This window comes from Prionailurus viverrinus, chromosome B1 (genome assembly GCF_022837055.1).
Source record: "Prionailurus viverrinus isolate Anna chromosome B1, UM_Priviv_1.0, whole genome shotgun sequence".
Classification (NCBI taxonomy): Eukaryota; Metazoa; Chordata; class Mammalia; order Carnivora; family Felidae; genus Prionailurus; species Prionailurus viverrinus.
The window spans coordinates 85,405,813-85,421,015 of record NC_062564.1 but is presented as its reverse complement, the minus strand read 5'-3'; the positions used below and the strand labels follow the sequence as shown (position 1 = coordinate 85,421,015).

General features: G+C 41.3%; 1 protein-coding gene across 1 annotated transcript in view; it reads right to left on the bottom strand.

Annotated features, from left to right (window-relative positions):
• The window catches only part of RNF150 (ring finger protein 150), a 259,684-nt gene that overhangs the window by 243,835 nt on the left and 646 nt on the right, over nucleotides 1-15,203 (bottom strand). The gene's annotated exons all lie outside the window — the stretch shown is intronic.

The window sequence follows — 15,203 nt, the reverse complement described above, 5'->3', positions numbered from 1 at the left end:
GAACCAATTAAAATGTTACACTATAGACTATATTCACACACACATATACACACACACTTTTTAAAATCTCATAATGACAGGAAGCGCCATTCTTTTATTTTGACCTTGAAATATTTTTCTGGCAAATGGGATTTGGTATTGGTTTGCAAATGTTAAGAGTAATTACAAACCTAGGAAAATCACAGTTGGATAAATGTGAAGAGAATGATTTGTTTATAAAACTAAAAATAACATTCTGTGGCAGAAATTTGCAGAGACCCTTTTACTTTAATAGCATTAGCAGACAGGGGCTTGACACAATTCTCTAAGAACAGCATCGTGTTTAACTAATGGGAATAAATCCCTAGAACTAGAACTATTCTTTACCAAATTTACAGACAAGGACTATAATATACCAAAGACATTACCACATCCACAGGGGACAGGACTTGACTTGTGGAACAATTAAATCCCTAGTAATTTATACGTTATAACTTCAATAAGAAATATTTCTTGTGCAACCAAAGAACCACACGCTGCAGATATGCAATGAATTTAACAATGGCAGATTAAGTTTCCCAATTTTTATGGGAAGCAGCGTTTCTCTACAGCTTATCATCTGTGAAGAAATTTTTCCCCTCATAAAAAAGTACACTGACACAAAAATTAGTAGAAAGTCAAAGAAATCCTATACGCCTCACAATACAGTTGAAATTTATATAGATCTGGATTAAAATACCAGCTTTGCTTTTGTCCATCTGTGACTCTGGGCAAGTTTCCAAAAACATGGGGTCTGTGAAAGAAGTAAAGTCTGAAAGACATCTACTGCAAGTGCTAGAGTCTCATGTGTTCAGAACAAGGTCTAATATTTATTCAATCTAACAAAGATTTGCGGAGTTCATCTAATGAACAAGGTGACAGATTTCATAGAGAAGCCTGGAACCGGAAGAGGTGATTTGCAGAAAGGATGTCTGGTCTTATTCAAAAAAGGAGAGAATTTTTCTCAGTGGTCTCCCATGGGAAGAGAAGTTGGGGCACGTGAGAAAGAGCACAGTGGCTGTTTACAATGGCCATGTGGCTGCCAATGGGCTCCTCGGCTATTGTCTAGCCACCTCGCTTGCAGCACTCGACATGTCAGTGCTCCTCAGGCCCTGACCCCCTGGGGAACTGGTGTCAGACCTGCTGAATGGCCCTAAGCTCATGAATACCAAGGCCCAGTCTGACTTTGTCCATCACAGAGTTGCTAGACAACAAAGCACTGGCAAGTGGAGAGGATTGTGTCACACCTACTTGCCTTTGAATCCTGCTGCCCCGTCACCCTGGCAATTGAACAAACGTATTAGATGATCCTGGTTCCCCTTGCTTCTCTGCCTTTTGGTGAAGATGAAGCGAATGATCCTGGTTCCTTCTATCTTAGGTTTTTCTCAGCCTGGAGTACAGCTGAAGAATACCAAACACCATACACTATGGAAGACTTGCTACCTGGTGTGGAGATAGAAGCTTACTCAAACTGTCAGCTACAGAAAGGAAACATGTCCGTTCACCCGAAATTTCCACTCCCTGAAAAGGATGGACGGAATCTGGGGCTGAGACCCACCCGGAAGCACAGGACAGTGGAATGAACGCTGACAGCGACCACTCCCCCTACCAATCAGTCTCCCTTGTGACAGCGTATCTTTTCTAGAAATATGGTGGTGACCAATTAGGCCAAACAAGGTAATGGCCTATTTCAGGACTGTCGTTCCTTTGAAAAATGTCAAAGCAATCAAATCTATCAATCAGTCAAGGGCCAGAGTTTGAGCTGTTGTTTTCTCATTCAAGTTGATCTGGTGGTAAATGTGATGAGATGCAAACAGGAAACACAACAGAATAGATTTGCATGAGTCAATGAACTGCAATTGTTTTAGCCTAACAGTGACAGCATGCACTGTGTTCCAATATCTTAACCTACTCAAATTTCATTTTAATGCCAAAATATCACTTATTCTGAAATGCACAAAATGTACTTTAGTAATTATGTGCCATCTTTTCAAAGACTAAATATAAAAATAACAAGCAGGCTCATGGTTATGCTATGGTTCAAAATGCTTCTAAGGTTCTAATTAGCTTCACTAAAGAAAATGGCTTTTCTCCCCCTCTTACCCACAAGGTAATGTCTTTTTCACAATATGACTAAATTAATAAAACTCAAAAGTCTTCATGAGTAATAAGCTAAGATATACTTAATTTAGTATCTCGGCAGAAATGGGAGAAAGTTGATTAGTTTCAGACAGCAGTAAGCCAAATTACAAGAGTCAAAGAGAATAAGACTTTCTAACTTAGAAGAATCGAGTTTTAATTAGGTGAATGGTTTTTCAAGACGGTTGGAAAGGTCGACAGGATGAAAGAGACTAAAAACTTTTAATCTACAGAACTCGGTTTGCATATAATAAAGCATCACTTCATGTTTTTTCTGAGCATGGCCCTATGAGAAGGACACTTACCTCTCCTGTGCAGGTTTAGTGTTTGCCAAGGTGAGCCTCATAAGATGCTGATTATTTCCTTTAAATGCTTGATATAAAAGCCAGGTACCTCCCACCAGGTGAATGGCATCAAGATGGGTCATGATTGAGCAGATAAGCTAATATTGCCACTGATGGGGAATCATTCAAGAAACCTGTGGTTACCAGGGCAAGGGGCTGGAGGCAGTTACCAGGGCAAGGGGCTGGAGGCACAAAGCACCCCACTCAGGAATCTCACAGTCTAGCAGGAGAGACAGTCAGGTAAGGAATTAATCTCAGTAAAATGGGATCAGTTTCATATAGCAAATGCAGTTATGAAAAGAACAAAGAACAAAGTAATGATACAGTATGTGTTTTCCACAGAAAATGAACTATTAAACTGATAGGGATAATATTACCTAATTGCTTCAAACTTTATGCATATAGTTCTTAAGAACTAAAAAGCAAAGGCACACAAATACATAGGAAATTAAATTCATTCTAGAGCAAACCTCAAATGCTACAACAATTGCTTTAACAAAGTCCTCTTACTCAATTTCAGAGAAAACTTGAGATTTTTCTCATAGTGCTCTCATTCCCCAAAAGGTCACGATCTGGCCTATCTCACTGGTCATTTGTCATTTGTTATTTCCTTCATTTGCAGAAATCCTGACATCCTTCTTCCTGCCCCATTAACTTCAGATTCTTCTGTAATGAAGTAGTGTGTACGCAGAGAGATTCAAAAACTCTACAGGTAGCATTTACCATCAACCTATAGGATGTCCTTGTGGTAACACTCAGGTTCCCTTGAAGTACCCAATCTACCAGATGCCCAACTCCTAGTAAAAACACCCAGGCGACACTATGTCCAGGTACTTCTTCCAGATTTCTTGTATTTCGTAATAGCTGACTTCAAACGACATTTCTGTTCCATGGTCTGTAAAAAGAGCCCTTGCAGACCTCCAAAGCAAAGCTCCTCAAAACAGAGAAACACTTGTTTGTAGGTGTTGGGGACCAGGCAACCAGGTGCCCTTAGATACGCTGGTAGGATTATAGAAGATTTCAGAAAATAGTGACTGGCTTCCTGCTCCAGATCCTCCAACATTCCTGACTGGAGGCCAAAAGAAAAAGGCCCTTTCCATTTGCTGAGCAATGGAAATAGGGGAGCAAATGAATAGGGAAAGGATGGTTCCCTGAGCACCCTAAGGAAGCACCTCATCAAGGGTTAAGTTCAAGTTAGGCAGTAGATGAATCCCCTTAGCACAGGCCCAGCAGGAATAGTTCTGTGCATAGGATAAGAAATGAGGTTTTTAATGTCTCAACTTAAATCTTACATTCAATGTAAGGCAAATAAGGTGTACGTAATCTAGTCATTACTTCACCCATTAAGTGATCAGTGCATCTGAAAACTACGGATGGGTACGGGTGCCTAGGTGGCTCAGCTGGTTAAGTGTCTGACTTCAGCTCAGGTCATGATCTCACGGTTTGTGAGTTTGAGCCCTGCGTTGGGCTCTGTGCTGACAGCTCAGAACTTGGAGCCTACTTCGGATTCTGTGTCTCCCTCTCTCTCTGCCCCTCCCACACTCATGCTCTGGTTCTCAAAAATGAATAAATGTTAAAAATGTTTTTAAAAATATGGACGGGTACATATTCTACCTTTCATTTATCTGCTCATTTTCAAAAGACATTTACTGGATGTCTTTAATGTTCCAGGCTCCAGGAATACAGCAGTTAAGACCAGACCCTTGCCTTTGTGGAGCTTATGTCCTCACAGGGGAGATAAACAGTAATCAATGAATGAATGAAATAATAGAACAATTTCAAATGATAAATGCTATGAAGAAAAATAAGGGAGAATAAAGGAGGAGAGAATGAGTAGCAGTAAATAAAACAACCCCCCCCCCACCCCCACCACAAAACTTTATGTGGCCAAGGAAAACTCTTGATAAAGGGAACGACTGAGCAGGGTCCGTTGATATGAAGCAATGAGCCATGTAAAAATCTGGAGGAAATCCACAAAAAATTGAGGGTGGTGACTGGTAACTCTCCCTGCCCATTTGAGGGATTAAATCCCATGATTCTAGCGCTACCACATTGGACTTTGCTGAAAGCTATTCCCCTCAGGGTACAGGTGACAGACGAGCAACCTGCATTTAAAAAATAATTTTGTTGGGGTGCCCGGATGGTTCAGTTGGTTAGTCGTCTGACTTCAGCTCAGGTCATGAACTCATGGTCTGTGAGTTCAAGCCCCGCGTTGGGCTCTGTGCTGACCACTCAGAGCCTGGAGCCTGCTTCAGATTCTGTGTCTCTCTCTCTCTCTCTGACCCTCCCCCACTCATGCTCTGTCTTTCTCTCAAAAATAAACATTAAAACAAAATTAAAAAATAATTTGGTTAAATAAGGGGGAACCAGATACAAATCTACCAGATATTCCTGTTTAGAGGTCATTCTCACATATTTCAGAAACATACAGAGATGTTTCATAAAGAGATTTGCTATATAAATAGATAATAATTATATCAAAAAAGCTGAAGGGTCGGGGTGCCTGGGTGGCTCAGTCGGTTAAGCGGCTGACTTCGGCTCAGGTCATGATCTCGCGGTCCATGAGTTTGAACCCCGCATCGGGCTCTGTGCTGACAGCTCAAAGCCTGAAGCCTGTTTCAGATTCTATGTCTCCCTCTCTCTGACCCCTCCCCCGTTCATGCTTTGTCTCTCTCCGTCTCAAAAATAAATAAACGTTAAAAAAAAAAATTAAAAAAAAAAAAGCTGAAGGAAAGAGCATTTGAAAGGCCCCAAGGTGGCAGCAAGTTGGGCATGTCTGAGGACCAGAAAGAGGGGCGAGGAAAGAGTGAGGGGAAATGTGGCTGGAACAGAGGCTTGGACAGCAGGCAGGGGCCACACCAGACCCTGGGGGTGACAGCAAGACCTCTGACCTGGTTCCATGTATGATACGCAGCCCCTGGAAGATCTGAGCAAGGGAGTGATGTCCTTTGATTTTTAAAAATTCATTCTGTCTGCTGGATGGGGAACAGATTGCAGGGAGCAGGAACGGAAGCAGGAGCGACGGCAGTCCAGGCCGAGAGCAGGATAGTTGGGATTCAGCTGGTGAGAATACAAGGTGGGAAGGCTGGAGTCCGAGTCTCCACATATTTCTTTTGACAAAAATCTGAGCTAACACTACATGCTCACAGTGGCTACTCTGTTGTGTAAGTTCACAACAGTTCTGATGGATAACACACGAGGCTCATTCACAGGTGAAGACTCAAAGGCTTTAGGTTAATCACTTGCTTCCTGAGAGTCCAAGCCCTGTCTGCCCTGTGAGACTCTTAGGTCTTGACAGCATCTTTTCCACTGTGCTCAAATCCCACAAACCTCTATCACTCTCACCAATCAGAGGACTTCACATTTCTATCTCCATACCTATGATTCTTTATGTCTCCCTAGGCAAGTGACTGTCAGGGTTCAGACCCAGGCTGGCTGTGTACCAGAATGGTCTTTCCCACCACCACCCTGTGCTGCCTCCCAAACCGGGTAATAACAATGATGATGTGCCAAATGGGGTACTTCCTACTCGGTAAAAAATACCATGGTATCTCTACCTCTAATCCCAGAAACCTATAATCAAGATAATGAACATTAAGGGACACTTGGATGGCTCAGTCAGTTAAGCATCTGACTTCAGCTCAGGTCATGATCTCACGGTTCACGAGTTCAAGTCTTATGTTGGGCTCTGTGCTGACAGCTCAGAGCCTGGAGCCTGCTTCACATTCTGTGTCTCCCTCTTTCTTTGCCCCTCCCCCACTTGCATGCTTCTTTCTCTCTCTCATTCTCTCTCTCTCTCCCCCTCCCCCCCCTCTCCCTCTCTCCCCCTCAAAATAAACATTAAAAAAAAAGATAATGAACATTTAGCACATCAATGAAATTTCACCCAACTTAATTGTCTAATCATTTCTGACTCATTTTTGTACTCTTTTTGACTATTACAGAAGTTTGTGTGCTTTCTTGTACTTGCTGTATTTGCCATCTGTTTGTGTTCTTGCTGGTCTCCAAAATCTGGTAATTATTTGTGAATCACTAACTCATGTCTTGAAATAATACTTACTGTACACACCCTCATAGTTTTAATCACTATAATCCTGAAATTTTAAAAATTCTCATGTGGAATTCAGATATTGTCAAAGGAAAAAAAAATCACTATATCTTTAAATTATTGAGAACTAGGTGGGGCGCCTGGGTGCGCAGTTAAACGTCCAACTCTTGATCTTGGCTCAGGTCATGATCTCACAGTCGTGAGATCGAGCCTTGCCTCAAGCTCTGGGGCCAACAGTGTGGAGCCTACTTGGGATTCTCTCTGCCCCTCCTTCACTCGCGCTTTCTTTTTCAAAATAAACTTAAAAAAAAGAACTATGGAATGTAAGAACTCAAGGAGGACTTTAGATCCACCCAGTGAGGTGGCTGTCAACCCTGGCTGCACATTAGCCTCATCCGGAGAGTCCTCTGCCCACCTGACCAATTACATCAGAATTTCTGCAGGTAGGACCTGAGCATCTAGAATTTTTAAACTCCCCAGGTGATTCTAATGTGCAGCCAGAGTGGAGAATCACTGATCTAAACCAAGTCCCCCTCCAGGAGCCTCCTGCTCCTCACTTTCAACTGAAAGAAAACGAGAGCCGGGGAGGGGAGGCGACTTGCCATTGGTAAAGCCAACGTGAGGTAGAACCACAAATGAAACCCGCATCTCCAAACACATGGTTTCCAATTTGCATTTCACATCCGCAAGTCATAGATAAATGTGAGGGAACAGAGGGGTTCCGCTAATTGCCATCCTGATGACTCTATTACCCAGGCTTCATTTTTTCTGATTCTCTACCTTTGGTGTCTTGCCCGAGCTGCCAAACTAGTCTAGCTTGGAGAAAAGCTATGCTACAAGACTAGTAGCTCCAATAATTGACAGAGGTTCTTTCTCCTTCAACAGAGCCATACTAGTGAGTGAGCATACCTCTAAAGACCACGAAATGGGTTGCAAAAAACCCTGCTTTACAGCCACATAGGAGAAGCCTTTGACTAATTAGTCCCATATTCAGGAACTTGACCTAAGAAAGTAACCATGGACATGCACCCATTTTTAGGTACACAAGATGTTTATGGTAGCATTGTTTATATAGGGGGAAAGTGGGATCATCATAGAAATATTGTGGAAACAAATTTCAAAATGTACCCTTAAATTTTAAAAAGCCACAAAACACGTAATATATCCCCAGTTTGGTAAAAGTAAATATGCATCCACATAGTGAAAAAAAAAGAAGTGGTTGGGTTAAGGGTGGTTTTTGTTATCTTCCCTCTTTTTAAATGTTCCATATTTTCAAGTTTTTCTATAAGGCATATGTCTCTCATTTAAAAGAAGAGAAAAAGATATGTATTTTCTAAAACAGCAGGACAAGAAACACATGTACAGAATTGTATTTGCAACTTATTTTTGAGACCCTTCTGCTTATGTCTTTTTTCCCTTTAGACCAAGGACATGAACCAGGCACCTACTTCCTGCCACATTCTACATGCAGAATAAACATTTTAGTGGGAGACTCAAATTAGAATCTCCCTGACTTCCCTTATGTAAGTCAAAAGCTAAGAAAAATGTTAGTGTCACAGAATATTTCTTCATGACATGAGAGACCAACGTATTGACACAGTCCATCTTTCCAGTCTCCGGGTTATTTCACAGATCTTAACAATATTTACTAAGCATTTTCCATGCACCAGGGACTCTTCTAGGCTTTGGGAACTCTGTGATGAACAAAAGATGTCTAAAAGCCCTGCTTCCTGTGGGTCTTATATTCCGGGGGAGGAGACAGACAACAAACATGTTAATGAGAAGTAAAATGAAGCAGAGAGAGAGGTAGGGAGTGTGGAGGATGGTAAGTGGGGGAGGGGTGCTGCTACTTTAAATAGAGTAGCTAGGGAGTGCCTTCGTGGTGAGGTCACATTAGAGAAGGGATCTGAGAGAGGCAGCCAGTCTGGTGGGTATCTGGGAGGAAAAACATTTCCAGCAGCTTCCTGGTAAATAAAGGAGAAAACATCTATCCGATTCCACTATTCTTTGGGTCATCTGTAATTACATTCCAGATGTAGGTTTAGTCAGTTCATAGCTACAGAATGGCCACATGAATATCTTCTGTGGAAAGGGGGGACCAAAGGAAAAAATTAAAGGAGAAGAAAAAAGGCATTTGTGCATGTCAGCTCTCGGGAAAATCTCAAATCTTTGCCTTTTCAGTAATGCTTAAGTGGACTATGTAAAAAGCCATTTATGATGGAGAAATACCAGGTCGAATTGGTTAAAAAACATTTCCTGGATCTTACCTAAAATATGTATTCCATGTACTCTTTATATATCTTTGCCAAAGGAAAGGACATGCATGAGCCATATATTTAATACAAAATTATTTCTAAAAATCTTTAACCTATATTATGAAATATTCACATATTTAATATCAAAAAAAGCTAACAGTCTAACGCATAAGCCTTAACTTTATGACAAATGATGCTTATTTCTACTGAAAAAGTTTTTCTAAATACCACTTATATATTATGGAATAGACAAAAAATTTTTAAGATACTTACAGAAATCAATTTATCACCAAAGCTTTTGAAGTAAAAGAAATTCAACTTTCCTGTCACATAGAAAAATAAGGACTAGAAACATAATCATAAAATACTTTGACTCCAATCCGTAAACCACACTTCAGTTGAACTGTCAAGTGAATGATCCTTCAGAGTTTAAAATAAAAACTTACATTATACTTATAGACAAGGTTTCCATTGAACAGAACCACCATAATTGTAGCTTAGTGGAGAACAATCACACAGCACAAGGCGGCCTTTTTTCCTCTGGGTTTTATGTTCCCAACAAAATCCTTAAAAGCGGAGATCATCTGAATAGGATTTGAATTTCATTTTAACTCAAATTTAGCATCTCTCAATTTACATGATCAACTGCACTGAATTCCAGCATCACTTCAACTCATGCAGCAGTAAGTGAAGATCCTCTTTAGACTGTATACAAGGCAAAGGCATCTCCTCTAGGGATAAACTGAAGTATTTCAGGGGCTATCAAGATATTAAATTCCTCATATACTAAGTTTTAGGTCCAGAAATGCAACGACAACGGCTAATGTCCTTTTCAAAAGTGGAGGCTGGGCCCTAGACAAATTAACATCCCATCAGAAGCATAATTCCTCCTTTCTATAAAACTAGGAAGCGAAGTTAAAAAGTCCCAGGTTCTTTCTAAATCTTTCCAGATTTTGTGGTCATAAATTCCTTCCTTTTTGAGAAGGCTGGGGACTTTTAAGAACAGAGCCATCAGGAGAGAGAAGGATGGAATTCTTACTAAAGGCTGGAAGGGTAGAAGGTAAGATTCCTTCCAAATCCCCCAGATTGGTCTTTCTATGACCCAAACTAGTAAACAAGTCATACGGTCTCTTGAAATGCCCAGGCCATATTAGGTTACACTGCCAAGAATGTTATCTAACTCTGACACTGAATTATGGCTTTTAATAACAGAGTCTGGAATTCCTGGCTCTTGGATGTCTGGCTGCCACTAGAGAGACCAGTGAAGAGGTAGTTTAGTGCCAAATAAATAAGTATATAAATACTAAATGGGGAGGGTGAGATGGTTTGGCCCGGGAGATTAAGACCAAGCATAAATGATATTTTTCTCTTAAGACGCATACAGAGAAGCTAAGTGGAAAACTGAGGCTCAAGGGTTTCTTAAATATCCAAATGATAGAGAATCATGAGTGCTTGGGCTCCAGAAGACCCTTAAGGCATCACCCAGTGGAAGCCTGTGCGTGACTCTCGCACTCAGCAACTCCACAGCACCCTCGTTCAGTTTCAATCTGAACACAAGAGAAAGCTTCACCTCCCAAGGAAGCCTCTCCCCTTTATGAACGGTTCTTCTATCCTTGTGAACACTTCCCTTTACTAGAAAAAGTCGGCTTTCTGTAATTTCTCACTGACCCTGGTTTGACTCCATAAAGCTGGGCCCCCAAATACAATGGCCTTGGGCTTGAGGCAGGGGCAAAATAAGTGGCACAGGCCAGGAGCCAGACCATAAGAGATGGGGACGGGGCCAACTAACCAGCACACTGCCCATAACAATGGCCAGCCACTCTCTGCTCCAGCTGCCTGTTGCCATGTGGGACACGGGTCCCTGCGGTCAGTTTTTGTGATGAAGAAAAGGCAGAAATCTGGATTTTAGTAGAAACAGCTTGATTCCTGAATATATAAGGAATTATGGAGTTCAAACAGCTCTTAGATATCAACTAATCCAAACCTCTCATTTTATAGAGAGAGAAAACGGAGGCCCAGAATAGAAAAAGTGACTGACCCAAAGCCAGTTACTCAGAGGGATATCTGGAGGAGGAAGAGCCCTAAGTAGAAGGTTCCATCTATCCCATCACAAAAATCCAGTGTGTGAGTCAACAGGGCATTCAGCCTATAGACTTGTTAGAGTATTCTGAAGAACTCACTTTAGATCATTTCCTGTATGCATTAAATCATAGTTTTTACAGTGTCCTTGCAAATTGAGAGAGAATACAGAGCAGTAGTTGCAAGCACAGACTTGGGAGACAGACTACTCAGGTTTGCAAGCCTGGTTCCACCACCTGCCACCTTCATGGCCAAGTTACCTCTCCGTATCTAGGTCCTCAGTTCCTCTAGGTCTCAGTACGTCAGGGTAATAATAGTACCCATCTAAGCGTTGTTGTAAGAATTAAATGAGCTAATACACATAAGGTTCCTACGACATGCCTGATACAAAATAGGCACTACATGGCCAATATTATCACTTCTCAAAGAGAGAACCACAATATACTAAAGAAAGAGTCAATGCAAACATACCAATTAAAGGAAAATGTAAAACACATTCTAGAAAATTATGAGTCCCATAAAAAATTAATTATAGCAGCTAGTTCCTTTAAAGAGGTTAAGGCAAAGGTAGACTTTACCAGTTAAAATAACGGCCACAAATGTAGCAAGAACCCATGAATTAAAACTCTTAGGGGTGCCTGAGTGGCTCGGTCAGTTGAGCAGCGGACTTTGGCTGGGGTCATGATCTTGTGGTTTGTGAGTTCAAGACCCACATCAGACTCGCCGCTGTCAGCACAGAGTCAACTTAGGATCCTCTGTCTCCCTCTCTTTCTGCCCCTCCCCTGCTTGTGCTCTCTCGAAAATAAACATTAAAAACAAATTAAAAAATAAAACTCTTAGCACACACTGACACAAGAAAGTGTCAGTAAACCTCCTGTTTTCTCCTCCCACATTGGACAAGTGCTAGAATACATGGGATAGATGTCATCCTGGGCTCCTCCTCACCAAGCTGAGCTTACTCTCTAACCAGCTTAAGCACATCTTCCATTCCTCCATCTCTAAGTACTATTAGGGACCAAGTCCCTCAAAAGTTCTTCCGTTCAGATAGATGTTTAGTTTTCTCATTTCCCTCTGTCTGCACACTAGCAAAGGACAAAGACAGTAAATACACGCTCTTAAGAAAGGGAAAAAAAAAATGGATCATTCCTACAATGTCACAACCCAGTCACAAACTGTCTCCATACACATAAATCTACCCTGTTGACCATACAGGTCCCTGCTAGGATGAGATTACAATTTAAGCCAAGACAAAGCACAAATGCAACAGGAGAATCCTTAAATGTTCAACAACCAACAGAGGGAGGTAGAACACTCTTGTCTCAAATCACAGAAGCCAGACAGGGACCAGCACAACTGCTCTGGTCTTCAAAGCATGGGAGGGTCAATAAAGAGCTCTTTCCCAGGGCCGCTATGGCCTCAGTGCACCCTAGAGTTCTTTTGGATCCAGTTTATGGATAAGCGTATCAGTGTATACAATGCTTCTAAGGGTTAATATTTATTGACTTCTATGTGCCAGCTACAGATGTAAGCATGGTCCCATCTGTAAAGGAAATATCCAGTATAGGCAAATATACAGAAAGTAGATTAGTCATTGCCTAGGGCTGGGGGTCTGGAGAGGAAAGAGGAGTAACTGCTAATGCACACAGGGTTTCTTTTTGGAATTAGTGGTGAGGGTTGTACAACTCTCCGAAGAGTAAAAGCCATTCAACTGCATACTTTAAATGTGTGAATTGTAAATGTGAATTCTTTCTCAATAAAGCAGTCATATTTTTCAAAAAGATTTGTAAAAACCAGTTACAAAGTAAAAGTACTAGTGTATTCAAGGAGAATCTGTGTCTTTGTGAATGAGAAACCATAATTGCAGAAGTGGCAGAAACCCAAAATTATTTCAGCAAGAAAAAAAAAATCAGAAAGAATTTTATATGGAAAGGGTAACTGACTATTTAACTGAATTTCAAGACAGTGGGTATGTCGGGATCATGTCACTCCAAATGCATACATATTACATGATAGGTGGTGTAACTAAATTCTGACTTTCTCACCTAAAGTGAGCAGTTCCAAAAATAAAGGATTTAGAGGAGAGGTGAGATTAAAAAAAAAAATCATGCAAAGTCTGATGTTAGCTTTTTGGAGACTCTGAATTTAAAAGTTTACAAATGTAAGGATCCTCTGGATCCTTAGGAAGATGGATCCACATCTAAAATGTATACCATTTCCTAAGATGAATTTAGAAATAGGACTCCAACTTAACTAGAAAAAAGTAAAGCCTTCAAGTTCTGGAGCTGAGGGAAAGACAGGGACAGACAGATCAGTGATGGCATCTCAGCGTTTGAAACTCAGGAAACCTATTTAAGAGTAAAGTGAAGGGTTTGCCAAGCTGCACAGTCATGTATCTCCTTATAATGAGACTTTAGCAAAAATCAATGCAATCTCTGACTGAAGTGTCTCCTAATATGGCAATATGTCAAATGATAATATAGAAGTTTCATAGCTGTTAGCAAATACAGTGTTAACACATTTTTGGAAACAGCATAATGAAACTAGAGAATTTTGTTTACATTTTCTAGCCTTTAACTTTCAAACTATTACTAAACCCTTTATTCCCACTATGTTTATGCTTATGTCCCACTAAGCATCATTTGTATGGAAAATCAGCTTTCTTTAAGAACAGGCAAGTCATCAATTGATCCAGTGTGTTGGCAGTTCTGGAAAACCTTTTTAGACAGGAACAAATGATGCCTCTTTCTGTTCAAAGAAGCCAAGTTTAACATTTCATGCATATGCATAGAGAAACATTTAAAGAACCCCGAAAATTAGCTAACCATCTTTTTGGAATTTACAGAACAACAACAACAACAACAAAACCCTCCTCACAACCCCTCAAATCAAGGTTTAAATATTAAATGTTTAAAGATACTTTATGTGACCTAAAGTGATCTTCCATAGTCCTCCAAATCCTTGAATATCATAAAGTTTAAGTAGTGCTCCTAGGACTCAATACTGGGGTACAATCTGTTCCACTACAAAACTGTTGAGCTCAAGAAAACATATCAATTGCTCCCAAATGCTCTATCATAGCTTTTCTAAAAAGTGAACTGCCTCTCCTCTTCATTAATTAAGGGACTGCATTTTCTGGCCTATGTGTTAAAAGCACTGAACTTTCCCCACTCCACCTGTTTGTGTTAAGGTTGACAAGTTCCTTGTTGAAGACAGCTGGTGTTGATTACCAGGGACAGACCAATTCTATACTTCATTAACAGGTAATACAGCTCTCAGAATAAAACCTTGTCCCCAAGAATGCACCGCCGCCCCCCCCCCAACAATACAGCCAAAGCTTGGTGTTCCATTTCAGCAGCATAACTGTTTATTAAAACGTGGCTTTTAAAGAAAATGACATTTTTGATTAGACAACTGTCAGAAAATGCATCTGTCATTTCTATTTCCTCCCCCTCCTTGGGGATGCCACAGCCTCAGCCCAGGAACCCCTCTGGGGAAAGAGGGCCCAACTCAAGGAGGCCAGACTGCTAAAAGTAGCTGATTATACTGACAAGGCTGGAGAGGACTTTTTTTTTTCTTTTGGTTCCTACCGCGGAAGCACTGGCATGTCAGGCCTAAGGGTAAATAAATACGAGTTTGGGGGCAGTAATGTATTTCTAGCCCTGGCACCCTGCAATCATTAAGAAAAGCTTATTCTTTCTACCCTGAAATCGCCTCATTCTTGCCGGAAAGAAAACCTTCAGCATATTTAACCTCCCACTCATGCAAAGGATAATGAAATACTGGAAAAGTAGGCATAACTTTATGGCCACCATGCTCTTCTTGGCAGGTTGAGGATTATTTACCATCGTGTCTGCCTGTCAGCTTCTCCGACTGCCACAGAGCACAGGACTTTTATTATTATTTATGATGTACGTCAGCCCAGCAGGGGGGAAACTCTTAATCTCCCAGAGCTGAAACCTGACTTGAAGGAGCAAGTTAGCGGCGGTGAGCTGCCAGCACCAGTAACCCTACCCGCCGCCTGACACAGAAACGCCTGCATCAGTAGTATACCTGATGCACACACGGGTGCAGAGCTGAGTTATCAGATCTGCTGGTTCCAAACAGGTGCGGGGCAGGTCCACAACTGAGGACAATACGTGAGCCCTGCCCCCAAACTTCACCTTCCAGATCCTTCTCGGAAGTTAGCCCACCTCAGCTAACCCACGTCCGACACTTGTCTAATCCGAACACACTCTCCGGTCTTGGTCCTCCTTCCCCCGCGATCCGATTAGTCATCCCTTCTTTGTAAACCCCCTCGAAGTAACGCAAAGCAAAACTTAA